General features: G+C 49.3%; 2 long non-coding RNA genes across 3 annotated transcripts in view; one reads left to right on the top strand and one right to left on the bottom strand.

Annotated features, from left to right (window-relative positions):
• The window catches only part of LOC144324576 (uncharacterized), a 62106-nt gene that overhangs the window by 7173 nt on the left and 29178 nt on the right, over positions 1–25755 (bottom strand). Inside the window, exons 2-3 of the long non-coding RNA XR_013390020.1 lie at positions 4187–4270; positions 1289–1382 (exon numbers count right to left, since the gene is read on the bottom strand). This is a non-coding gene — a long non-coding RNA (uncharacterized LOC144324576). The remainder of the gene's footprint in view (positions 1–1288; positions 1383–4186; positions 4271–25755) is intronic.
• The window catches only part of LOC144324577 (uncharacterized), a 37485-nt gene that overhangs the window by 3254 nt on the left and 8476 nt on the right, over positions 1–25755 (top strand). The window lies entirely within an intron of this gene.

Here is a 25755-nt window from a genome sequence, read left to right as displayed (position 1 = left end):
AAGAAATGTAAGGATATTCTTTGATTTCTCTCTTCTTCACAACCAACTCCTGAGCAAGTCTGGTTGGGCTTCTTTCTTTCTTTTTCTTTTTTTTTTTAAGATTTATTTTATTTAGTCATGAGAGACACAGAGAGAGACAGGCAGAGATATAGACAGAAGGAGGAGCAGGCTCCCTGCAGGGAGCCTGATGTAGGACTCCATCCCAGGACCCTGGAATCAGGGCCTGAGCCAAAGGCAGATGCTCAACCACTGAGCCACCCACGTGCCCCTGGTTGGGCTTCTTTCAAAGAACACCTGGAGTCTGGCGCTGTGAGTGAGTTCTATGCTGGTCCGAGGCTCTGTTGTTTCTCACCTGGTCTCCCTAGTCATCCCTCTGATTCCATCCCCAACCTCCTAGAGTCTATTCTATACTCAGCACCCCAGGTGAGGTTTAAAAATGAAAATCAGGCCATCACACTCCTCTCTCATGACCTGGGGCTGACCATGTCTCCCATCTCCTCTCCTATATACTCCCTCTCTTCCAGTCCTTTCTGTCACACTGGTTTTCTGCTGTTTTTTTTTTTTTTTTTTTTTTTTTTTTTTTTTTTTTTTTTTTAACATGCCAGCTCATTCTCTCCCTGGGCCCTCCTGCCTGGAACACTCTTGCTTCAGATACTGACATGGCTAATCATTCACTTCCTTCATGTCTCTAGCATGACATCCAACTCTCACCTCCCAGAGAGACACCTCTGTACCCCCAATAGCCTCCCAGACTGGAGTGGAAGAGAGTGAGACTTGTCCCTGACTTGATCATCATTTCCCATGTGGTATCCACTCAATAAATAGTGAATGAATTTAAAAATTGGAAAACAGAACAGAGACATGGACAGCTGGGACTAAGGACAAAGGAGGGATGGAGGAAACATTTCAAAAGGTATTGATCTATGATATCCAAAACTGACATATTTTTAACCAGGAGAAAAATAGAACTAGTAAGTCCTGTGGCAGCATGGAGGAGGGTGCTCTTGGAAAGCTTCACGGCAGAGGTGGCATTTGGGAGACATGGCATTTTATGGTTCCACAGCAAGTAAGTAACTGGGAATTCTAATTCAGGCAGTCTGAGCCCATAGCCCTTGCTCTTAGACAGTGGGTGAAACGGAAAATGGGGGTGGGCTGGGCTGGAGGCCCAGCTTTGGCTGTGCTTGAGCCGGGCAGGAGGGTACAGAAGACTGCCCAGGGCCCCCAGGGAGCTACCTTGCAGTGTTTCATCCCCCTGACTGTTTGAAGATGAATGAGTACAAACACTCACCATGCTCGCCCCTAATGTAAGAAGGCTGCTCAGGCCAATAGTGTTGGATCTGTTCTATGACTTCAAGCTCTGGATCATCATTTTTAAAAATCACCTATTTTTAAAAAGAAGAAATGAATTTGTTCGGTTTTATTTCCCATATTTGGATAATATACAGAAGCCACTTAGAGCTTAATATTAACACTCTACATCAATGTCGGCCGTGCTCTCAGCGGCGCATGTCACATTTCAGCCATCTGCAGACTCTAAATGTTAGACTCTAAATGTTAACTTGGTTCCTCCTCAGCAGCAGAAGCCGGAAAATTCAACAAGAAGCCCCTGCGCCTTCAGCTCAGAATTTTCAGCAAGAAGATGAGTCTCAGGGCCATCTGTTTGGAAGGCTATCTGAGAACCTGTCCCCACCCCCGTCACCCTGTGCAGCTACAGACGTTAGACCCAAAGCTTGGCAAACACCAGTGATGTGTCTCATTTAATCCCCCGGACATGCCAGTACCCACCAGAACTGTCTGGAGGGTGAAGAGGTGGTCTCAAGGATCTTCAGGTCAGCTGACACCTCATGCTCCCAACCATGCTGCCAATGCTGGTTATTGCACCCTGTCTTCTGTCCTGCTTTCCTGGTTCCTCTGTCTCTCTGTCTCTCTAGCACCTGCTGCCTTAAGGGGCCCATCTTGCCTACTGCCCACTCTTCCCCCACTTTGCTCTCTCTGGCACTGCTCACCCTGATCTGGACCTTTCTGGTCTCTTCTGTTACTGTTTTTTTTTTTTTTTTTTTTTAATTAAGGTGTAATTTACCTACAGTGAAGTATGCAAATCTTCCTGGATGGCTCAGTGCCTTTTGATATAGGTCCATAGCCATGAAACCACTGCCCAGATCAAGATATAGAATCTCTAGCATACCAGCAGGCTCTTTGGGGTCTCTTCCCTCACTAACTGGGTGACCACTGTTCTGATTTGCATCACCTTCCTTAAATTTCCTCTCCATGAAATCATGCCCAGATGCATCTCTAGCTCCTCAGCCATGGTGCTGTGGAAAGGAAGAAATGTACAGGAAGGTGGCCCGGTGGACCTCCTCGCGCTAACTCACACCATCTTGGCCCCTTCTTGGAGGCCTTCAGTGCAAAGGGACTTTGTGTCTGGCATTTCCCTGCTCCACACTGGCCCGGCTCTGGGGTGTTTCTGAAACGGTGCCCATCCCTGGTCCTCTGTGCACTGGGTCCTGCTCTGGGAGAGGTCCTACTACATCCTTAAACAAGCCCTCCAGATCCCTGCTCATTCCAGGTGGCCTCAGCTTTCCTTCTATGTTACCATAGACTATCAGGTATAAAAACAACCTAAAATATCTTCCTGTCTACTTTTTAAAAATCAGAAATTAAGAATCACACAGTGGCTCAGCAGAGGCTTGAAATCAGGCCTACTATCCCCATCCTGTGCTCTTTCTTCCCCCCTTCCTCACCCTTCCCCAGCACTTTCTGCTGATCTCCAGGGTGTATCTCCCACCAAGGCCAGCATAGCTGGTGTAGGGACCTACCCTGAGGTGGGGCCCAGGAATGACACATGCCCCTGATCAAAATCCTACATTGCCTTCTTATCCCCGAAATCTGGGGTTGTTTTCACTGGGATGTGGCCTTCACACCACAGTGAGAAAGCAGACTCAGATGCAAACATCCCTGGGATAAGAGACACATTAACTTCACACCGTTTGCAAATGATAGCCTTTCATTCGTTTATTTTCCCAGTGAAGGCTTATAAGGCTTCCTTACTTGAATCGTTACTTGAAGTAGGTTTGGAAAGGATGAGAGGGGTGAACCCAGGGGCCCTGGGGCCTGGGAAAGCAGAGATAACACCATGAAAGGGGAAAGGATGCAGACAGCATCCACTGAAAATTCTTCCAAACTCCCAGAGTGGGAGTTTCCCCCAGCCTCCTGCAGCCCCCCATGATCTGGGTCAGTGTCCTAGAGAACATGTAGATCCAGGGATGTCCCCAGACAGATGAGGCCTGGGGGCTAAGGGAGAGGCACCCAGCACAGAGCTGCCCTCCACTCAGTACCTCTCCTCCTCTCTGTGGTCCGGGGTCTCCTGGTGATGGGAGAAGCTATCTTGCCACCCAGGAGCTGCCATCTGTTTTCTTTTTTCTTTTTTTTTTTTTAAAGATTTTATTATTTATTCATGAGAGACACACAAGGAGAGAGAGAGAGAGAGAGAGAGAGAGAGAGAGGGAGGCAGAGATACAGGCAGAGGGAGATGCAGGCTCCACGCAGGGAGCCCGATGTGGGACTCAATTCCAGGACTCCAGGATCACACCCCAGGCCAAAGGCAGGCACTAAACCACTGAGCCACCCAGGAATCCCCAAGGAGCTGCCATCTGATAGGAGAGGAAGAACTCTTGCACAAGAGTGAGCAACTTTGGGCTGGCTAGAAGTAAGCACCTTACATGCAGGTGCACATAGCACAGGCAGCAGAGCCTGAGATACTCGGGCTAATTTGCTCACGACAGGCCCAAGCATGTATGGGAGCCACAGGTTAGGAAAGATTTGAAGGAGAGATTTCATCCTGCCCTCATTGGTATTGAGGCCGGGGACGGGTCTGATCCAGCTCTCTCCTGCTCACAGACAGGGCTGCCAGAGAGAACTCCCGTCTCTGACTGATTCCCCACAAGGTAGCATGGGCCGAAATCAGGTGTGACTCCACTCTCTTGTCTCTCCAGTGGCTTTCCGGTTGCCATTCTACCCCACCTTCACCACCCTGCTCTACTGCCCAGCGGAGTCCTTGGTGGAAGCTTTGTCTAGCTACACCTATTCTGATGGCTCCCAATTCACAAAGGCATCTCGAGTCATTGCTTGTCCTTCATCGGCTACTAAGACACACTCGGTGAGAATACAATGTGAAGTGCTCACCTACCGTCCGTTCTCAGATCCTGTGGCCAGAAGGAGGTAGAACCGAGACTTGAAGTGCTGCCTCTGATTCTGAATCCAGAGATGTTTCCTAGGATGAAGAAGTTGGGGCTTTGGTGAGCAGTGACTCTGAACCTAGGGCTTGGGGCCCCACTAATGCCAAGACCCTGCCTCCCTGTGGGGCAGCCTAAGTTTCATCTCCAGTCATGTACCAGGCTCTTTGGGCATTCTCTGTCTCAGCCAAGCTGCTGGACTGTGAGAAGGGAGCCTGAGGGGGTGAAAGCCAGCAAAGGAGGGTTGAAGTTTTGTTGCAGGGAAGGGGAATTGGGGGGCTGAGCAGAGAGATGGTAACAAGGGATGCCTGGGAAGTTTCGGCATATGATGCCCAGTGTCATCCCCTCTGCCTCTCAACAAACCTCTGGGGGAAAAGACTAAGTTGTCCATCAATGTTTTCCGGAGGTATGATGCATGCGTGTGTCTGTGTGTGTGTGCGGTGCAAAACCCACTGACACTGGCCTCCTGCAAGAGCTACAGATGAGCAGGGTGGCCAGAGGAGGTCCAGGAGGTTTCTCATGTGAGGCTGGCAGCATAGCCTGCCCCCTGCCATGATCCTGCCTAGGCTCAGAGTGCCATCCTATCCTACCTAGGATTTGGGCAAGTCACCTGCCTGTGAGCTCACCCCTTGGGACAGCATCTGAACACTCTTCTGGAGGTTTCAAGGTGAGATGCTGCCTTGGTTACCTTCCTAGAAGTTAACCAGGAAGATGTCCAGAAGCACTTGCAAATACATATTTTTAAAAAGAGACAGAGCCTGCCACAGAGAGGAGGAAGATGGCTAAGAACTCCTGGACTCAGCTGCGGTGATTTCCCATCAGCTTTGAAAGTGGGGAGGAAGAAAGGAGGATTTTTTTCACCCTCCTTTCTCCAATAAGCCCTGGAACCACTCAGAGTTTGAGTATTGAGTATCCTTATTGAGTTTGAGTATCCTTATTGACTCCATCTGCTAGAAAGGAGGTGGGGTGGGGAGAGAGAAAAAGGAGTGGGAGTCAGGCTCCAGGGCCAGGCTGGAGGGGCGGTGAGTTGGAGGGATGCCCAGGTCCTGTTTGTCTTCTCTCCGCCTTGGCCACAGGCCAGAGAGGACACTCGTGGAGATGGGGCACTTGAAAGAAAGTCCTGGAGCCAAGAGCTTCAAACAATTGCTGAAAAAAGGAAACCAGTTTTAATTATCCCCAAATTAGGGGGTTTCTTTGTATTTTTATGTCTATTCTTAGTCCTGGAAACAAAAAAAAAGTTTTGTACAAAATGCAGAAGTGAGTTAAGGTTCTGTAGAAATGGGAGTGTGTGGGGGGGAATCCTCAACACCACCTGGAGGGAGCTACCTCTCCCGAGGTCATGCTCTCTGGAGTGTGATCCCCCAGCCAATGACTGATGAAGGTGAAGTGAGAAGCCCAGAGAAGGACATCTCATCTCCAGAGCTCCCTTCAGGGTCAGCCAAGGCTATCATGGGCATGGACCAAGGACCGAATTCTCCCTCTGCCTACTCTTGCCATGGTGTTGATCCCAATGGCCCTCTTCATTACGCATCCTACAAGCTGAACTCCTCTTGAGTCTGCTTCCCAGAAAGCCTCCCCAGCCACAGAAGACCATCAGGACATGTGTAATAAGTGCAAGAAAGGAAGTAAACAGGCTGTGTGATGGAGAGTGACTGCAAGGGGGGGGCCAGAGTGGGGCTGGGGGTCTGCTGTAAGGGAGATGGCCGGGTGGACATCTAGGCTGACACCAGAGAAGAAGTTGGTCTTGAGAAGAGCTGAAGCACATGCTCTCCATGCAGAGGGGACAGTTAGAGACTCCAAGCATCAAAGGGCCTGATATGTGCTTGTGTCTCCCTAGGTGAGAATAAGGACCAGGTGGGTGATGGAGAGCCCTGGAGCAGGCAGGACCTGGGAGAAGAGACTTAAAGGTGAATTAGTTATTTCCAGGCATGAAAGAGGTTCCCCCTCTTTGGACCGTCCTAGTCCAAGGGACACCATAGGCAAAGGCACAGAATGAGAAGAATCCACTATGGCTGGAAGGTGAGAGTGGTTGGTGGGAAGGCAGGGAAAGGGGGTGGAAAGATACATTGACGTCAGGGTTCATGATGGCCAGCTCTGTGTGTGGGTGAGGTGTGGGGAGTGTTTTGAGAAGAAAGCAGAGAGCTGTGCTGAGGTGGGACTGGTGAGGAGGAGAGACTGGCACCTGGGAGACCAGTTGGAGGGCCCAGCAAGAGTCTAGGCCGAAGTCAGTGAAAGCTAGTCTAGAACTATGGCATGGGGCATGACAAAGGAAACCAATTTTTGGATTGAGGGCAATTCATACACACACACACACACACACACACACACACACACACACACAAGCTTTCGGGAAGGATTCAGAGAGATGGTGATAAAAGAGCAGAGAACTACTACTGATGGGTCCAGAGGCAGAAGAGAATGGTATCAAGTGTGGGGGATGAGCCTGGACAAGGGGGTCCTCATCTGAAGTGGAAGGCGAGGGGAGCATGTACAGGAAGAGGCAGATGTGCCTTGAGGCCAAAGGACTGCAGTCATGGGAAGTTTGCCTTTGATGGTCTCAGCCTCGGCAGTGAGGTAGGAGATGAGGTCACTTGCTGAGTCCCAGCCAGCAAATGTGTTTGTTCAGGACAGACACCTATTCAGAGCAGCATAAGTGCAAGTGGGGATTTTTTGGGAGGCAAGCAAGTATCCCCAGATGAATAGGCCAAGAAAAACAGTGGGGCCTTTTGGGGATGCTCTCCATCTCTCCAGGGCCATGCCAAGTCCCATCTATACTTCTGTTTGTGCACCTGCCTCTCTCTCTGACCCTCTCTGAGAGCCTGCATTTATTGAAGCATGGCATCCAACGTGGGCAGATCAGATCCTCTATGTCCCAGGTGCTAATTCTCAGAAGATGGGATCTAACTGGTTCTCAACCTTGGACAGGTAACCACCTGTAGTCCAATCAGAGGTGATCAGGGTTTGGGGGTTTCTGAATCCAGGAAGGATGCTAGAGTCAAAGTGGTGGAGGATGGACGTGGCAATAAAGGGCCCCAAGAAAGAGTGTCACAGATTTAAAGCTGCCAGCATGCTCCCTGCCAAAGTACCATCAACCAGCCCTCTGAGCCAACTGAGGATGGAAAACCTTAATTCCTGACGGAGCTCGTCAGCATGGATGTGAGATTTTCTTGAGCTTTCAGAAGACTGGGAGCAGAAGTGGAAAAACTCTTGCCATTCAATTGTCTCACAGTTGGAGGGACTTGGTAGGTAAAGGGCAGGAAGGCTAAGTGGGCAAGGGACATGGGTTGGTGACAGGGTAGATGAAACGGTCTTACCAGGGCTGGGGTGGGGGGAGACACCATGGTGGGGGATGGGTAGGCTGAGGAGATAGGGAGCAGTCAATGCCCGGCATCAGGGAAAGGGTAAAGAATAGGTCTGGGGAGTACAGGAGGCAGGATAGAGGTCAGCTAGGCTTGACTTACTGTCAGGACCACTGAGGCCTTTTCTCCCACTCTTCACTGACCGTACTTATTCTCCGCTTTAGACATGGGACCAATTTGCTGGGTTCCCCCCACTTTCTTTGATAAAGATAATTGACACATCCTTGGATCCAGTTAAAGGATTCTTCTGGGCACTGTGCAGCACGAGGAGAGAGCAACAAGATCATCACCACCTTGTAATGCCTGCAGAAGCCTGGAGTCAGTCTGTCACCTGGAGAATCAGTGTCTTCCCTGCCCTCATCCCATCAAGGGGAGCTTACACATGTCCATGTTTGATGGCCCTCACCTTCTCCATCTGGCTGACACCGACTCTCTCGTTCTGTCCCGTAGAACTCTCCTGCTGAAGGGAGGCCAAACGCATGGAGGCTGCAGTATCCAGAGCAGTGGAGGCTGGCAGAGCTCCTGGAGGGAGAGGCTGGCACTGGGCTCCTCTGTCAGCCTCCATGCTCCTTTGAGAAGTGGAGGGGGACTTGAGGTGGACAGAAAGGGCAAACACGACCAGCTCTGGAATTCCACGTTCCAGAAATTTTGGAGACAGGAAGGTCTGGGTTTTCCTCTAGTAGACTCTAAGCTCTCTGATGACAGAGCCTGTGTCTGACACATTCACCTCTTAGTCCCTGGCAGTGGGCTCATGCCTGCCCACGTCAGGGAACAAATGAATGGAGCCCTGTCTCTTGGATCATGGTGTAGTCAGTGGCAGAGCTGCCTGGAAACAGGTGGGCTCACTCGGGGAGCCGCCAGTCCTTTCCCCACCCGCTGCACTCAGGCTGAGAAAAGCTTTGTAGACACAGGGTCTGCTCTGGAGGCTGGACCTCCTGGGGTAAAACTCTGTGTCACCAGTCCAGAGTGTCTTCTCCACCTTGACCCAGAGGACACGCTCTTGGAAGGAGTATTTGCGAGAAGCTTGCTCTGTATTGGGTTTCAATGAGGAGCAGCAGCCTAAGTCCAACTGGGACAAACTGGACCCACTTTGGGAAGATTAGCACTTACTGAGTTAAAGTTCTGGTGTTTTCCATCCCCTCATTCATCACTTGTTCATTTAACAATTTTACTGAGCATCTTCTGTATTCAGGATATTAGGAAAACCACGAGCAAGATACAAGGAGCTCTTGGTAAGGTCTGGAGACTTATTTGGAGGCAAATTAGAAACTCACTCAAGACTAGATAAAACAGGGACACCCAGGTGGCTCAGCGGTTGAGCGTCTGCCTTTGGCTCAGGTCATGTTCCCGGGGTCCTGGGATTGAGTCCCACATTGGGCTCCCTGCAGGGAGCCTGCTTCTCCCTCTGCCTGTGTCTCTGCCTCTCTCTGTGTCTCTCATGAATAAATAAATAAAATCTTAAAAAAAAGGACTAGACAAAACAATAAAGAGGGATTTGCTGGAATGATGCAGGCACAACCTATGGTAGCTGAGGACAAAAAAACCACGACTGACACTTGGACCTGCAGAGTCAGACTCCAGGTGTTTCCAAGGCTTTGATGTCTTCTCTCCCAGGCCTGTGTGGTCTGGTTCAGCACTGCATAGCAGTAAGTGGCTGTCCCAGCTCTGCCCTTGAGGACTCTCCAGTTCCTAACCCCAACACCAACCCTTTCAGCCTTTGGGCTTAGATGCCCACATCTAGTCCAATCAACTCTGGCCTAGGAGGGAAAGGACTGGTGGTTCAAAGAACAGATGAAGCGCTGGCAGGGGGAGGGCAAGGAGGTGGGGAGGGAATCTACCTCCCCTCTCGTTCTTTAAGTAAACCCGTGAGAATGGGTGGAGCTCCTCTGCTGAGCCCTGCCCACTCCCCTGGCCTACTGCCTAAACCAGGCAATGGCCCTGAGAAGGAAGCCCCATCAATACAGAATGAGGCCTCTTCCTCCTGCTTTCCAGCCTAGGGAATCGTTCCATAATTAAGAGGGAAAATGATGAATGTAGACATGGGCAAGTCCCCATACTTCATCCTTACTGCCATTGAATTAACAGTGTAACACATCATGTTTTATTATAACTTTCTAATAATTACAGTTATTACTGAATTCATGTATATGGAAAAGGCAGAAATATGATCACTGTATTAATTTGTGAGGCCTTTCAATGGGATTTATTGAGCAATAAGTGAATTCCAACCACTTGGCATGAAACAGAAGCCTTTCCTCAGCACAGGACACCGTTAGCTATTGTGATACTCTAACAGCTCACTTCATATGGGACAGGCAGTCTCTGTCTCAATTATTTTCTCCTTCTCCAGGCAGTCTGCCCTGATTCAGAGGGTTGTGTTTAGAACTTCCCTCTTCATAGTACAGCTAAAACCCACACTCCCCTGGCATGTCTCAGAAGTCATAAATGTCAGCCCAAATGTTGAGATTAACCTTTTCCATCTGCATAGAGCTTCCACACATCTCCTTCCGTCTGAACGTGATCACAGACATGATCCTTCTGTTTGAAAGGTCAAAGGAAAAAATCTTCTGAAAATGGAGATATACCAGGGCCAACAATAGACTTTGCTCTTGGAGGCTCTTGTCATGGGGAGGGAGTGGCAAATTGATTTAATGCTAAAACCTAGGCCATTTTAAAGAAATGATCAAGCCCTTGGCGATAACCACATGCATTCAAGGAAAGCCTGTGGGCATCTGCTGGTTAGGGGTCTGGAAACGAGCAGTAAAGGAGAGGCAGAAGCAGGCGTGGGGATAGGGGACTGCCTAAATCTGCTCAGAGGGAAGAAGACTTAGCAGAACTGAGATGACCATCAGCGAGAGAGCACTTGGAAGGGCTCTTTTGTGTAGCTGAAGACAGACCAGTTCTCTGGGCTCGAGAAGAAGGAGCGGAAGGGCAAGACCTGGGATTGAAGGAGGAGACACAGTGGCAGGTTTTGTTTGTCCCAGGGCACAGCATTGAGGTGGGGAGAGCTGCCCAGCAGCCAGCAGGACAGCCTGGGTAGTGTTGGGCTTCCTGAAGCTTGGGAGGCTGATCCATCAGTTCATTCAACTCGTGCTTACCTAGTGTTCACTTTGTATAGGCAGCTGGGACAACCCCATCCTCTGACAGCTCACCGGCAGGTGGGGGAGTCAGGGAATAAACAAGTAAGCAACCACCAAAAGTTTGGTGACATAGAACAGTCTACAGAAGAAGGGGAAGAGAGAGACAATGGGAAAGAAGGGAGAAGAAAAACAAGGGCCGTATAGATACTAAGTGCTATGGGTTAACACATCCCCTTCGGTCCTCAGGCCTGCACAGGCAGATGTTAATTGCCTCCATTTTCATATATGAAGAAACCAAGGTTCAGGAACATTTAGTTGGTCGTCTAAAGTCATCAGATCGGCACAGCGCTCTGAGCACCTGCTTTGTCAATGACCCCACTGGGAGTGGGGTGCAAGTGGGTCAAGATGGTGCAGGACAACGGAGAACATTCTCCTGTGGGGGTAGTTTGGGCCACGAGGCTCAACAGCTCACAGATGAAAGGGTGGCGAGGGAATTTTAAGATAAGGAAGATCAATGCCCACCAAAAGTATGGACTCCCCTCTGCAATGCCTTTGCGGAGCAATCACGTAACCGCTGTGCATGCATCTCCTTGGATGGGGTTTGCTCTCTCTGCAGGGCCAGCCCATCTTTGGACAGCGTTCACAGGTAGAATGTCCTTTCTTACATCAGATCCACCCGTCTCACCTTGGAACACTCCCAGCGTGCTGGGGCCCTCTTCTGTGTAGGCTCTCTTTCCAGAGGATTTCAAAATCAAAAAAACCTATAGAATCCAAAAGAATGACTCAACTCTGTTGGTATAATTTCAGGCTCAAGTCCCTTTCGGGTTTACTATTTTGCAGTTTAAAGATAGAGGAAGCAGAGAACCCCTCACCTCACCCTGTGTAGACTATCCACTGTTCTGCTGAGTGGGATCATGGAGCTATCCCTTCTCTGCGAGGCCAGGGGACCCCCCACAGCCCAGCATCTGCCCCAAGGTTGTCTGGTTCCCCACAAATGCTGCTCCCATTGCCACTATGTCAGCTGCCTGCTGGAACTCATGGTTCTCCCTTCCAATCATAGCCCAATTACCACTGGGCTCTGATTAGCAGGTGACTGGTGGGAGGGCTCCCCCTTTTGTTGTGCATGGTGCTGGACAGTGGTGAATACCCGCTCTGACTCCTACCCCATCCACACTGCTAAATCCCTTCCTGCTGTAAATCCCTCTTCCAACAAGGGAAACAGGGCCACACACAGCCTTGAGGGCATCAAGCTGCAGGCCTGCCACCTTGCTGGAGTGATGCCCTTCCAAAGCTCCTCAATAATCATGTAAAAGAAAGAGCATGAGCCTAGGGTCCCGGGATCTGGCTTCTGTTCTTTCTCTCTCACTACCAAGCTATGTGATTTGGGACAAGTCTCTGCCCTCTCTGATTCTCAGGTCTTTCAACTTTAAAATCACGGAGTCACTAAATCAGTCACCAAATGATCCCAGAGATGATGCTTTCTATGCTTGAACATTTTAGGATTCCTGGCGCATGCTGGGAGTATGCAGAGGTCAGACTTGAGGCCTGTGTTGCAGAGCCTCAGAATGTCCCTCACACATCAGCAGGAGCTCAGATGTGATGACCTCTAGGTTTCCTCCAGTTCTAGAAGTCTGTGAGTCACCCCCCAACCCCCCACCCACCCAGAGCACTGAGGAGCAACAGAATGCCTGGCCCCTGGGCAGAGGCCTAGGCCTTGTTCTACTGTCTGCAGCACTCAATCCGGTAGCATCGACTCACGGGGGGTTGGGAGGGTCAAGGTAACCACAGGGGGCATTTCTGAAGGCACCTACCACCAGGTGCTGGTGGCTTTGCTTGCTGTGAGTCTGGTGGTGGTGGTGGTGGTGGTAGTGGTAGAACCAGGGTATTTGGAAACATCAGAGAAATAACAGCCACAGTTATCACTGAGTGTCTGTGACAGGTGTGCCGAGGGCTTTACTAAATCTTTCACAGAAGTTTCTTTATTTACAGAGAGCCCCAAGCCAGACCTTCAGGATGCCAGTATTGCTTGTTTCTTCTTCCCGAGGCCAGTTGCAGAAATGTGTTGAGTTTATAAAAATTCATTCAACTGGACACTTAGGACATGAGACTTTTCTCTATATAGTCAACAACAACAACAACAACAACATATTTTTTTTAAAGTTCCTTTATATATAATACTCGCTGCTACAAGCAATGCATGTGGTGCTATTGTCACTTTCCCCGAGATGACCTTGAGGCATACAAAGGTTCAGGAGCAGAAACGTGTGGGAAATATCAGAAAGGGAGACAGAACATAAAGACTCCTGACTCTGGCAAACGAACTAGGGGTGGTGGAAGGGGAGGAGGGCCGGGCGTGGGGGTGACTGGGTGGCGGGCACTGAGGGGGGCACTTGATGGGATGAGCACTGGGTGTTATTCTGTATGTTGACAAATTGAACACCAATAAAAAATAAATTTATTATAAAAAAAAAAAACAAAGGTTCAGGAGCTTGTCCAAAGCACAAGGCTGGACAGCCGTAGCACCGAGGTTCTGCAGCTGCAGGCGCGATCCAGCTGGCTTCAGAGTTAGTTCCCTCCCTACATCCCCGGGACAGTAAGCCAGAGGGTGGTTTCCACAAGGGCCCCTTGTACACCTTTGCACACAACAAGCTGAAACAGGAGGGCTGCGCCTAGATATTGGGGGCAGGGATGGGAACGGATGGTTGCAAAGATTAACAAGCACAACTCTGTCCTCAAAGAAGCTTCCAGTTCCTTGGGGGAGACAGATAGGGCACAATCTTGCAAGACAGTGCATGCAGGGATGGGGGGGGTGCCAAGTACCAGCCAGGTGTGGAAGCCATCAGCCTCGGAGTGTTGGGTGCTCCAAATAGGAGCTGTCCTCACAGCCCCCAGGCGGGGGAGGCCGGATCTGGGGCTAGTTTCCCTTGGGCCCCTTTCTGCCCAGGGCTGTGGCCGAGGCGGCCGGTGGGCCCAGCATCCCTGCTGGCGTCACAGGGTGGCATGACTGGATTAATTAGGCTTTATTAATAGGCGAGCACTTCATGAATTGTAATTAAGCAGACATGCATCTGGTGGCAGTGGTGGCTGAGGGTGGGAAGGAGTGATTCCAGGAGGCTTCGAGGCACCATTAAATACGGGCGCTCCGGCGAGTGTACATGCGCCACAGCCCGTCGTGGAGGCTGCCCCGTTACAGTGTCCTGGTGTCTGAGGGCCTGTTTATTCAGTAAGCTTGTCTTGAGCTTCCTGTGTGCTCTACTCTCCGGGTGACACACAATTGTGGGTGAGTGTGTGGAGGGAAGAATGGGCCAAGTGTCCGGCTCTCCCAAGAAGCAAGGAGGTGCTAAGGGTGCTCTAGGGGTAGGCACAGAAGTTAGAGGCAACAGTCACATACAAGGGCTACCCTTGAGACACTGAACGTCACCTTGCAAAACATGCACACACACACACACACACACACAATCATATCACACTCTTGCTCTCTGTCACTGTCTCTTGTTCTGTTTCTCTCTCTCTCAGTCTTCGGCTGAGCAAGGCAAGAGGCCTTTTTTGTTTCAAGGGGCTGCAAGGCACACGCTGGGGGGCAGCTGACGAGGCAGGGACCGACACAGGTAGAGCAGCTCCAAAACCCCACACAGGGAGATGGAGCAGACAGGTCGCTCAGCAGAGACAGGGGCCTGGAACCAAATGTTTAGACAGTAGATGGCATGTTTAGCTTAGGGGAAAATGGAGTGCAGAATGATGAGTGGGCTATGGAAAAAGAGGTCTGAACGGTGAGACCTTCCTCTGTCGCAGCATCCCGGCCAGCATGACAGATGTGGAGGATAAACTTCCATCTGGCCCCCTCTAAATCCACCCTGACTCTCCATTTGGCCTCAGAAATACCCAGAATCACTTCTTTTGCCTTTTGGAAATCTAGGATTTTCAGACTTACTTCCTGTTGGCCTCTGTGTATCCCATGACATGGCCAGATGAGGCTGACCCTGGGCTCTTCCGTGCACCCGCATCCTGGGCCTTGCTTACAATGTTCCTGCATCCTCAGATGCCCCCGGCACTCTCCACCTATTCAAGCTGCTCACCTAAGAAAGCTCCACACATATGTAATCCCCTGGGAGAGCCTTCCCCGAAACCACCTGTCAGAATTAGCTACAGGCAGTTTCTTCTGCTCTCCTGGGCTGTAAAGGGAAGAACCTGGAGTCAAAGGCATGGGTTCAAGTCTCAGCCCCACTCTCTTTGGGCAGCAGGCCATGTGATGGCTCTCAACCTCGGTTTTCTCATCTGCAAAATGGGAAAGAGGGTAACACCTTCCTGGCAGGGGTTGCAGATGAACTGATGACTCATTGGATTTAGCCCTCTGAGCCCACCCATGCTGTTGCAAATGGCAGATTTCATCCTTTTCATGGCTGAGTAGTATTCCACTATATACACACCACATCTCTCTCTCTTTTTTTTTAAGATTTTATTTATTTATTCATGAGAGACACAAAGAGAGAGAGGCAGAGATACAGGCAGAGGGAGAAGCAGGCTCATTGCAGGAAGCCTGATGTGGGACTCGATCCGGGTCTCCAGGATCAGGCCCTGGGCTGAAGGTGGTGCTAAACTGCTGAGCCACCTGGGCCACCCTATACACCACATCTTTACCCATTCATTTATGGAGAGGCCCTTAGGTTGCTTCCACATGTTGGCTATTGTAAATGAGGCTGCAATAAATGTTCTTTTCAAATTAGTGCTTTCATTTTTCTTGGGCAAATACCCAATAATTCCAATTACTAAATCACACGGTAGTACTATTTTTAATTCTTGGAGGAACCCCCATGCTGTTTTCCATAGTGATTGCGCCGATTTACATTCCCACCAGAGACAGATACCATATAATCTCACACGTTGTTTGAAAGTTTTAGATTATTTGACTCTACAAGACAAAGCAATATGAAAAAGTAAACAAGAAGCAGAACACAGACTCAAATACAGAGTATAAACTGGTGGTTGCCAGAGGGGGAGAGGGTTGGGAAGGATGAATGAAATCGGCAAAGGGGACTGAGAGGTAGGAACTTCCAGTAATAAAATAAATAAGCCACGGGGATGAAGAGTACAGCACAGGGAATATAGTCAATAATACTATAATAACTTTGTACGGTGACAGATGGTGACCACACTTACCATGGTGAGCACTGCTATCATGGAAAAATGTGGATTCACTATGTTGCACACCTAAAGCTGACATAACATTGCGTGTCAACTATACTTAATTAAAATATATAAAGGAATAAATGACAACACTAAGAAAAGAAGATTCAATGAGTTTAGGTTCAACACCTTTTACGTTATGAAGTGCATGTCAATATGAGAGTTTGCTTCATGTTTTGTGTTAGCTGCTGTCTGTTTGATTTGATGGGAAGTCCCAGGTCTTATTTCTTATGTCCCCAGTGCAGACCACCCGTTCAGTGAATGGATTGATGAATGAATGAGGTAGAAGTTCACTGTTTAAGTTGGTGGGTGGGGCCAGCAGGGTCTTAGAGGACTGTGTTAGCCAAGCAGTAACCCCAGGCAGGGACACTGAGAGGTGAAATGTTGGCGGGGAGGAGGGTACGAAGTGTGTGCCAACATCAAAGGCCAGCATGTTTTAATTGGTATAATTAATGATGGCACCAACTGGCTCATTACCTGATGGAATTAATGGAGATCATTTGTCTCTCTGCTGCAGCCTTTTGGTATGAAGGAGGCTGTCGGGGATGTGGGGAGATAGCATGCGCTCTCTGTCCTGAGGAAGGATCCCTGGGCCTCCACTTGGTCAGCCAGCCCTCCAGAAGTCTCCCTCTGTTTCTCCCCTCAGCATCCCCTTGCTGGGGCCCATGCTATAACCTAGCTGCTCTTCACCTCAGACTAAACACTTGGGGCCTAACCACAGCTATGTGCAGGGTTCCCCACAGCTGTGGGACCCCTCTATCTGTCCCCTCAACTCCCCTTTTCTTCCTCCCTAACCCTTGACCAAGGCCACACCGATCCCATCATTACCCTGGGCTTGTCACATCCACACAGCCCTCCAGTAGCTCTTAGGACCCATCGTAAGAGGAGCTAGTCTTCTGCTGCTAAGGCTGACTCAGGGACAAGCTCAAGACAAAGCAATTAGGTTCAGTGACATCAGGTCCCACTTGGAGACACACAGACTGCCTTTTCCCCTCCATCATTGCCTCGGTTCTGAGTGCTTCTCCCTTTTGGCTGTAAAGAGTTACCTTCTGCAGCTGGAATCTTGAATCCTACCCTCCTTATCCGGGAGAAGAGTCAGAGCACCTCGGCTCAGCTCCTTTCTGCGTAGCCCAGAACACACACGCTGGGCAAAAGAAAATCCTGCCTAGAATCTCTCAGCCTCTGGAGCTTATGGTTGTGTGCAGCCATTTGCAAGGAGATGCTGAAACTCCTGACTTCTTCAAGGGAATGTGATGGGCAGAGAGGGACAGAGATCCCTATGGGGGAACCAGGCAAAGTCCTTTAAATTACCCTACAAGAGGTATCCAACCGGTCCTGCATATTTCAAGCGATACAGGGTCAGCCATCCAGAAAGGAATGTCTACCACAGTGCTCAGCCCCAATACTGTGATCATAAAACTATGGAGTAGACTTAATTCTGGCATATTTCAGGGCACACTTATAGACCAAGAACATTGTGCACATGGATAGGTCTCTGAAGCTAACCTTTTGACTGTGTGTGTTGATTTACATCTGAATGCATGTTAGTGTGACATACATGTGTGCTCTCTGACGTTCTGTGGGTCTGTCTGTGCCATGGGTATATCTGTGTGCAGGGACGGGCAGTGTGGGCCGCTGGGTGTGACACGTCTTTCTGTGTTCGTGAGTATAGGTCAATCCATCCAGGAATGGAGCGTCCTCCACTAGGGAGTATAGTAGTACTGTAGTAACATCTACACTAGAGTATCCATTAACACTTCATAGCGTCACAAGTCTGGGATCCCGGTAAACACCAGGAATAGTATTTGAGGGCAGAGGTAGCCAAGGAGTACATTTGTGTCATTTGTGTGTCTGCTTACGAAAGGGTTGAGAAGGGGATACTGTGGTGATCATCGGGGTTGTCCCTGTGGATCATTTCATGCATGAAATGTGGAAGACCTGGAGCCTGTAAGTGCCAGAGCAGCCTCAGGAGAGGACAGAGGCACTGTGTGTGTGTGCACATGAGTGTGCGTGTGTGTTATAATGATCAGGGCTACCATATTGCCCAGCTCCAGAGGCACTGCTTGCTGTGTCTTCTATGGCATTCCAGGAGACACTACTCACACCAGACACAGTCATCCTCCTGGAGCCAGTGTTGCCAGCCCAGGCCCTTTTTTGCTGTAGCTTTAAGCCGAGGCAGGGCCAAGAGAAGGCCCAACACATTCCCAGTGGCTGAGAGTGGCTCCCCAGGGTGTGGGAGCACAGCCAGAAACCAAGTCCTCTTCCTTTGGAGGGTTGCAGTGACTTGTATTAAAAAAAAAAAAAAAAGGAAAGGAAAGGAAAGGAAAGGAAACAAAAGAAAAAAAGAATAGAAAAGGAAAAAGAAAAGGCTCTTTCTGCTCAATGGGGAAAGAAATCAGATGGAAAGGAGGAGGAATAGGGGGAAAATTTTTTTTAACTGATTTTTTGCTTTGGAAAGGTCAGCGGTGAAAACTTGCTTCCTTGCCAACACAAAGCTGGTGCTAGTGCTCAGCAGCCTTCTTGTGATCCATACAACATTGATCACCTCATAAAATGCTGTTGAGGCAGTGGGTTTGGAGGGGTGGCGCTGGAAGGAGGAGTGTTCACCACTAGCTCTATGCCCACCAGGGATCTGCTCTCGGCTGAGCCCCATGCTGCCTCAGCCCACCCACCGCCCTGTAGGAGCCAAAGACCACCCTCTCCTCATCTCCAGGGGCACAGCTCTGTGGACAGTTGTCCTTGATTATTTTTTTTAAAGATTTTATTTATTTATTTATGAAAGACACAGAGAGAGAGAGGCAGAGACACAGGCAGAGGGAGAAGCAGGCCCCTGCAGGGAACCTGATGTGGGACTCAATCCTAGGACCCTGGGGTCACATCCTGGGCCAAAGGCAGACAGTCATTGGGCCACCCAGGTGTCCTTGTACTGCTTATATTTGTGAACTTGGGAGCTCCCTTCCTTGAGCAACCTGGGGCCCCATAGTTGGGCCACCCCCCCCTCGCTCCTGAGGCTTAGGCCTCTGCAGAATAGTCTACATGGCACAAGCAGCCCCTAGGAAGTGTGGGAATCCCAGAGGGAGAGGTGAGCATTTTACCATTAGTCAATGGAGTCACCTGAGTATTTTGTCCTCTGTCTGTGAGACCTGGAGGTGGACCGGAGGGAGGGAGAAGCTGGGGGGGTGGGTAGGCAGCAGTGACCTTCACTTGAGACTCCTCTGTGCATACACTTGGCCTGCACATGGGCCAGCTGGTAAACCCCTGGCACCCTGCAAGTGCTGCACAGCTTTGACTTCTTCAGCTTGCCCTGGCCATAAGGCACAGCGCAGACCGTCCACAGGCTTGGGGGTGTGCGGGGCAGGAAAGGGGGACAGTGCCACTTTCAAAGAACGGCAGACGCTGTTAACATGTCAGTCCAATTATGGTAATGTGCTGGGGTAATTGGCCCTCCAAGGGCGAAGGGGATGCACACGAGTACAGTAATTGCAGGTTCATTTTGCTCTGCATTCTTTATCCTGCTTTGGTGACTAATTATTAGTATTTAGCAAGTGGATATTGTCATCTTCAAAGCAGGTGCAGCTGTGGCTGGGGCGCGGGAGCTGAGGCCAGCTAAAGGTCAGCTTCTGCTTGGGGATAATTAATTTGTCTTTTATGGATCTGAAATGTGCTCCAAACTTGCCTCTTCTTTTTTGCTTCCAAACAAACAAACAAACAAACAAACCAAAGGGAGGAATAGTATACTTTGTGGTTTATTTCAGTATAGTTTCCATTAAAAGGCCAGAATTGACAGGTAGGGATAAAGGCCTGGAGGGGGTCTTGGACCTCACTCTCTCTAGACAAAGAGCCAGAAATTCATCCCCCAGGCAGGAACCACATGAAAGGGAAGTCAAATGGTCTGCAGCGACCGTCAACAGGTGAATACAATCTATGTGCTCTTGATGTCACTTACATTTTGGACACTGGGACACTCTGTTCCTAAAAAGACTAACATACTAGAATTCCAAAAGGAAGAGGAATAATACTAGCGAGGAGCCGTTGAGTGCCTACTGTGTGTCAGGTGCTCATTTTACCTGTGCACATAAACTACTCAATCGGTTTAACAGCAACCCTAGGATGTAGGTGCTCTTCTTGTCCCCATTTTACATGTGAGAGAGTAAAGCTCAGATATCTGGAATCCGTTACTCCCAGATAAAGTAGCAGCTGACAGTCAGGTGCTTAGTAAAGCCCCTTTACGGGGTGTGGTGCTAGGCTGAGCTGAGTTCTCTGGCCTGCCAAGGGAGCACCCCCTAACTTTGCTTTCATGGAGGACCAAGGGCCTGGGCATTTTTATCCAGGGGCATAATACTTGGTCAAATTTTATCAGAGACATAGTAGAAATCCACACAGATACAAATGGAAGGGAAGTGACCCCAGCCTAAGCTCTGCCCCTGCCCTGAACCTCCTCGATGACCCTGGCCTGCAGAGCCCTTTCTCAGGGGTCTCATCCCCACTAGGACACTGGCTCAGATTCCCAACCATCCTCATGAGCTCTGTCGCACTATGCTCTGGTCTCAGCACACCTGTTTGCCTCTCCCACAAGAACCCAAATGCATGTAGGTCCGGGAACTGGCCCCACCTCTGTGCTCTCACTGCTCCTGGGACCCTCAGTTCTGTCCTGGGCACATTGTAGAGATTCGATAACTCCTGAGGTGAATCAAACTGGGCGGCAGAAGCAGACAAGGCTCCCCTTCTGACAGTTTCCTTGGTGGAGGAAAATGCCTCATTTTTTATGTTGGCTGGGCAAGCAGGATACTTGAGGAGAAGCAGGTGTGGCCCTTTCCTCTGCACACATTGAGTCCAGTAGCGTGTATTACACACCTTGGGGAGTTTCTTATCACCCACCTGCCTCGCCAAATGGAATTCCAGTCGTATCCTGAGAAGAGCCTGGCAAGGGGAGAGAAGCACATAAGGAGAGACTTACAGGGGATGGGAATAGCTCCTGGAGGAGCTCAGACTTGTGTTTGGCACTTGCTGCTGTGGCAGGGCAACAAAATTTTGTTCTGTGGTTTTGCTGCAGCCTACATATTGATGCAGCCAAATGAATTCCCCTCTTTGCAACCTGACCTCCTTCTTACTGTGAAATGATCTCATTTCAAGGCTAACCACAAGAGGTTTGGCTGGGCACCTGGCATGCCGTGTGCCTGGCATTTGCAAATCTTCATACAACGTGCAATTTTTTTAAGACAGTAAATAAACCTTGTCCAGAGAAATCTTGGAAAGGTCTGTTTCCAGCCATGAGGTGAAAAGAAAAGCGATCGCTCTCTCCACCCTCACAACTATTATCTGCCTCTCTTCTCGAATGTTAAGGCTTAAGTCGCTTTTAATTTTAGATCAGGAACAATCTGATTTGGGGCCAAGGTCTTTTTTCACTGTCCTTCAAAATGTACTAAGCTGTGGTGTTTTTCCACCTCTAGCCTGCTCTTTTTCAGTTTCTTGAGTGCCCAAAGCTGAAGCCCCAACCAAAAATCTGACTACAGCCAGTATGCAGTGAGGCTACACCCTGCAAAAAGCAGCCCCCTCCTGCCCGCAGCCCAAAGTCCAGTAGGTATAAGAAGAGAGACAGAGACAGATGATGTATCATCTGCCCAGGTTTGGGGGATGCACATGGCATCCTTGGCAAGGTGTGGCAAGGTCCACACACTCACCCAGGCAATGGCCAGCCAGTAGGCAGAGTACCCAAAAGCTTAGGCCACTGCTTCCCACTTCTTCCCAGCCTGATCCCTCTGTGTTTCTCTTTCCCCAGATTCCTATCACAACCACAGAAAAGAACAGACCCTTATGACTGGGCTGTCCCCTGGTCAAGGCCACCTTGCTCCCCATCTCTGATGCCATCAGCAGACCCTGAGACATACGGGGCATTCCTTCCAGGCCCTGCAGAGGGCCCGGCATGGAGAAGGCCCATCTACCTGCTGGGGGTTCTGCGTCCAGCACGTAACTCTATCCAGGATGAGCTCTGCAGACCTGGGGGGAGTGGAGACATGTAAGACCCATTTCCCTAAACTGACTCCACCTTCTTGGGGGCAACAGCATGCAGCCCCCTGGAGAGGACATTAAGCTTTTGATGTTGTTCCTTTGAGGTCTTCCCTACCTCAGATCTGATTCTAGATTTCGACCCGCTCTACATGTTCCCATCTGCGGTTCCTAGGCCAAGTCCCAAGACATGACCACAGGGGCTCCTGGTCAGCAGCACGATCTGGGCGCTGTCTTGGCCTCTTGTGCTGGATGGAACCTTCTCAGTCACAGAACACTCTCTGGATAAAAGCCTAAAAGTTGGGTAAAAACCTACTGACATTTTTGTGGGAAGCCTCATGTTCTCTCTGCAGGCCTCTGACAAAAGGAATGTGCTGGGCTGAGGGAGGAGGCAAGGTTAATAGGGAGGATGGAAATGAGAAGAGTTTAACTGTAAGCCGCTGCTGGGCCCCTCGGGATCCCAGGATCTGCAAAGCCTAAGAAAGTGACAAAATATTTATGTTTTTCACTTCCCTCAGCCGCAGCCTTTCTTGGGAATATCTGACAAGGTTGTTGGTGAACAAGCGTATCCAGTGTGCAGCCAGGCAGGCTGGCAAGGTGCTAAAGAGAACAGTGACAATAACAGCTGATAGAGCAGCCTCCTCTTCCACGGGTGCCAGGTGCCCACAGAGGGGGACTCAGGCCCTGGAGAGAGACAGAGGCCTCCAGGCTGCATTATTGAGATGCCCTGAGCCCAGCCTGAGTGTTGCTTGTTGGGGTAGGGAAGCGGGGATGGCCAGGATGGGATGTAAGGGCAGGAGGTTTGCTTTCCTGAAAACCTGGCCCTGTTTGTTGGGAGTCAATGCGGTTGTGTCTTTGGAGGGACCTCAGGAGCTCAGTAACTTGCCTTGTTTCTATAAGCGGTTTAAGTTTCAAACCACAGGGGACCCCTTGCCCCAGTGCCTCACGTGTGTGCTGGCCCTGGCCCTCCCACGAAGACATCGTGGGCACTGAGACCTGGTAATGTTCCTCCATCCTGATCTTCATTTGAACTGAGGTGTCAACCCACGGACGCCCCTTCCTCTTTTCATCAAGCTTTGACAGACTCAACATGGGAAGGGCACTGGGATAAAAGGGACATGGAACATTTTCTCCCTTCCATCCCCAGACACATGATTGTAGGGGAGTAGGGGAGTTGCTGTCTGCTGTGGTAGGGTCTCCCCTTCTGTGTTACGGGGCTGTGCTTTCAATGATTAGGTGCCTCCAGCCAATATTCTACCTTCCAAAAAACATCTTCCCTGTCAACAGCTTTGGTTAGGACACTTTAAATGCTCGTGTGGCTTTAGGAAGCAAATTCAAAGCTCTTCCCTAGGCTACAAGGCTCTTTCTTGAGATTCATCTTAAAAAAAAAAAAAATCTTTGGGCTCTTCTCTCCACCTATGTCTGGGCCCACCCCTTCTTTCCTTCTTTGCTGTGAGCTTCCGAAGTCCCCAATATAGTCTTTACACTCTTTACCTTTTGGCTTTCCAAAGGAGAATGTTTCTTTCATTCATTCAACAAATATTTACTGAGAGCCTTCTACATAGCCGTCCGTGGAATAGTCAGTCGGTTGTTGCTACAATAACACCACCTAAGAAACTACCCTACAGTCTGGGTGGCCGTCAACGACAAACATTTGTGTTCCTTGCTTGCAGATCTGCAGACTGGCTCAGAAAGCTCTTCTTTGGGGCTCAGGACTGGGTTCATACCTGTTATACAGGTCCTCACCCTAGGTCTCAGGAAGCAGAAACAAGAGCTATGCACGAAGACTCTTCCCATGGCAGGAAGAAGCAGCTCCAAAAAATCAAGCCAACCTGCGCAGGTCAGATGTAGTATGTACTTCATGTCAGTAGCCAAAGCAAGTCGCGAAGGCTAGTTGGAAGTTAGTGAGGAGGGAAGAATCCTCCGCTTCTAATTAAGCCATGGCAAGTGCAGGAGAAGGAGTAATTGTGAACGCGTAATACAACATAATACAGAACTGTGTCCACCTGCATAAGTTTCAGAGTCTAACATGGGAGGCAGGTATTAACCATGCAAAGAAGAAAGTTAGCATAGAATAAGCTGGGACATGCATTATAAAGAAAATGAATAACACAAGGGATCAGATCTAGTGGCCCAGAAGTCTTCTGTGAGGTGGTGGCATTGAAGCTGAGGTCTGAAGGATGAAAGGGAACCTGGTAGGCAGACAGAGGATGAAGAACTTTCCAGCCAGTGGGCAAGACTTGTGCAAAAGCCCTGAGGCAGCAGCAGTGTCAGTGTGGTTGAAGAACTAGGATAAGATCCAGTGTGGCTGGAAGGAAGGTGAAAACAGTGCAAGCTAAGATTGAAGGTACCTGGGGCCAGACAGGCAGGGCCCCCACTGGTCACTGCTCTCCCCCAAATCTACCAACTATTGCTATTTATTCAGTGCTGCTAAAGAAAAAAATAACACAACCACCACTTCCTTGAAGCCTCCTTAGGTTGATCAATGTGAGGTTGCTTTTTGTTTTTATTTAGAAAAAATAAAAACAAAACCAAAAACTAACAAGACAAAAAAAAAAAAAAATCCTTCAGTCTGTGTGTTGCAGAGGCTTGTGCTGGGCCCAGACTGGAAAAGTCTGGGGAGCTGGTGAAGACTCATGCCCTGAACACATGAAGATCACAGGAGTCTCCTGGGAAAACCATCCTATAGGAATGAGAGCCTGCCAGGTGGTGCTTGATAACGGTATAAGAAGGTAAATCTCCAGGAGCGCCTGGGTGGCACAGTTGGTTAAGTGTCTGGCTTTTGATTTCAGCTCAGGTCCTGGTCTCAGGGTCATGAGATCGAGCCCCATGTAAGGCTCCATGCTCAGCGGGGAGTCTGCTTGAGATTCTCTCTCGCCCTTTCCCTCTGGTTCTCACTCTTGTGTGCAAACCCCCCCCCAAAAATAAATAAATAAAATATTTAAATTTTAAAAAAAAGAAGGTAAATTTCTGAACACAGCTTTTTAGGTGGACTTCAGATCTTCCTCCAGCACAAGGGGAATTTTTTGGACTGGTGGGAAAATCTTCATCCCCCAATTAGGGTGGTGTCACACAGGTTCATCATTTGTCAAGACTTGGATTATTGGACTAGATTACCTAAAGTGGATACATTTTACTGTATGTAAATCATATCTCAATGAAGTTGGATTGAAAAGTAGAAGACAAAGCAAAACTAAAAACAAATAATATATGTACATATCTTAAACATACTCCTATTTACATAAACATATATAAATATGTCAAATAAGATGTGTGAAGTATGTAAAAATCTGATCCTGGCCCACCTCCATGTTTTCCTGTGAAAAGAGAGGAAACTTTCAGTGCACCCTAAGAAGTGAGAGTGTAAGCACTTTGCTTCCCTGATTCTAGAAACAGAAAAGGGGAAGGGAGATGCTCTCCCATCTTGCCTCAGGGCATCTCCAGAACTGAAGACTGACGCTGGTGTGAGTACCAGTGTGGCAGCTGGGGACCTGGCAGCAGTTGGGTGGCCTTGCCCAGCAGACGTAATGGTGGTATCCAGCAGTATGCAGATGTGTGTGGTGCAGAGGGGTGTGCACTAGTCCAGGAGAGCCCATGAGAAAGGGCAGCATTCACGGCAATCCGATAGAAGTAGGATGCCAGCTACAGTGGAAGTGATCTTACATTTTCTAGTAGCCACGTTAAAATAAGTAAAACAGTAATAATGCCAAACCCAGGTAGAATTAATTCATAATTAATTTACAATTTATTTGTAGTGAATTTAACTATCTCTACAACAGCATTTCAATACGTAATCAGTATGACAGAGATATGGCTGTGCTACTTTACATTTTTTGTACTCAAGCTTCAAAAGCCACTGTGTATTTACAGTGCAGCACATCTCAGTTTGGACTA

This window comes from Canis aureus, chromosome 12 (genome assembly GCF_053574225.1).
Source record: "Canis aureus isolate CA01 chromosome 12, VMU_Caureus_v.1.0, whole genome shotgun sequence".
Lineage (NCBI taxonomy): Eukaryota > Metazoa > Chordata > Mammalia > Carnivora > Canidae > Canis > Canis aureus.
Note: the sequence above shows the minus strand (reverse complement) of the source record. Positions and strands in the feature narration are given on the sequence as shown.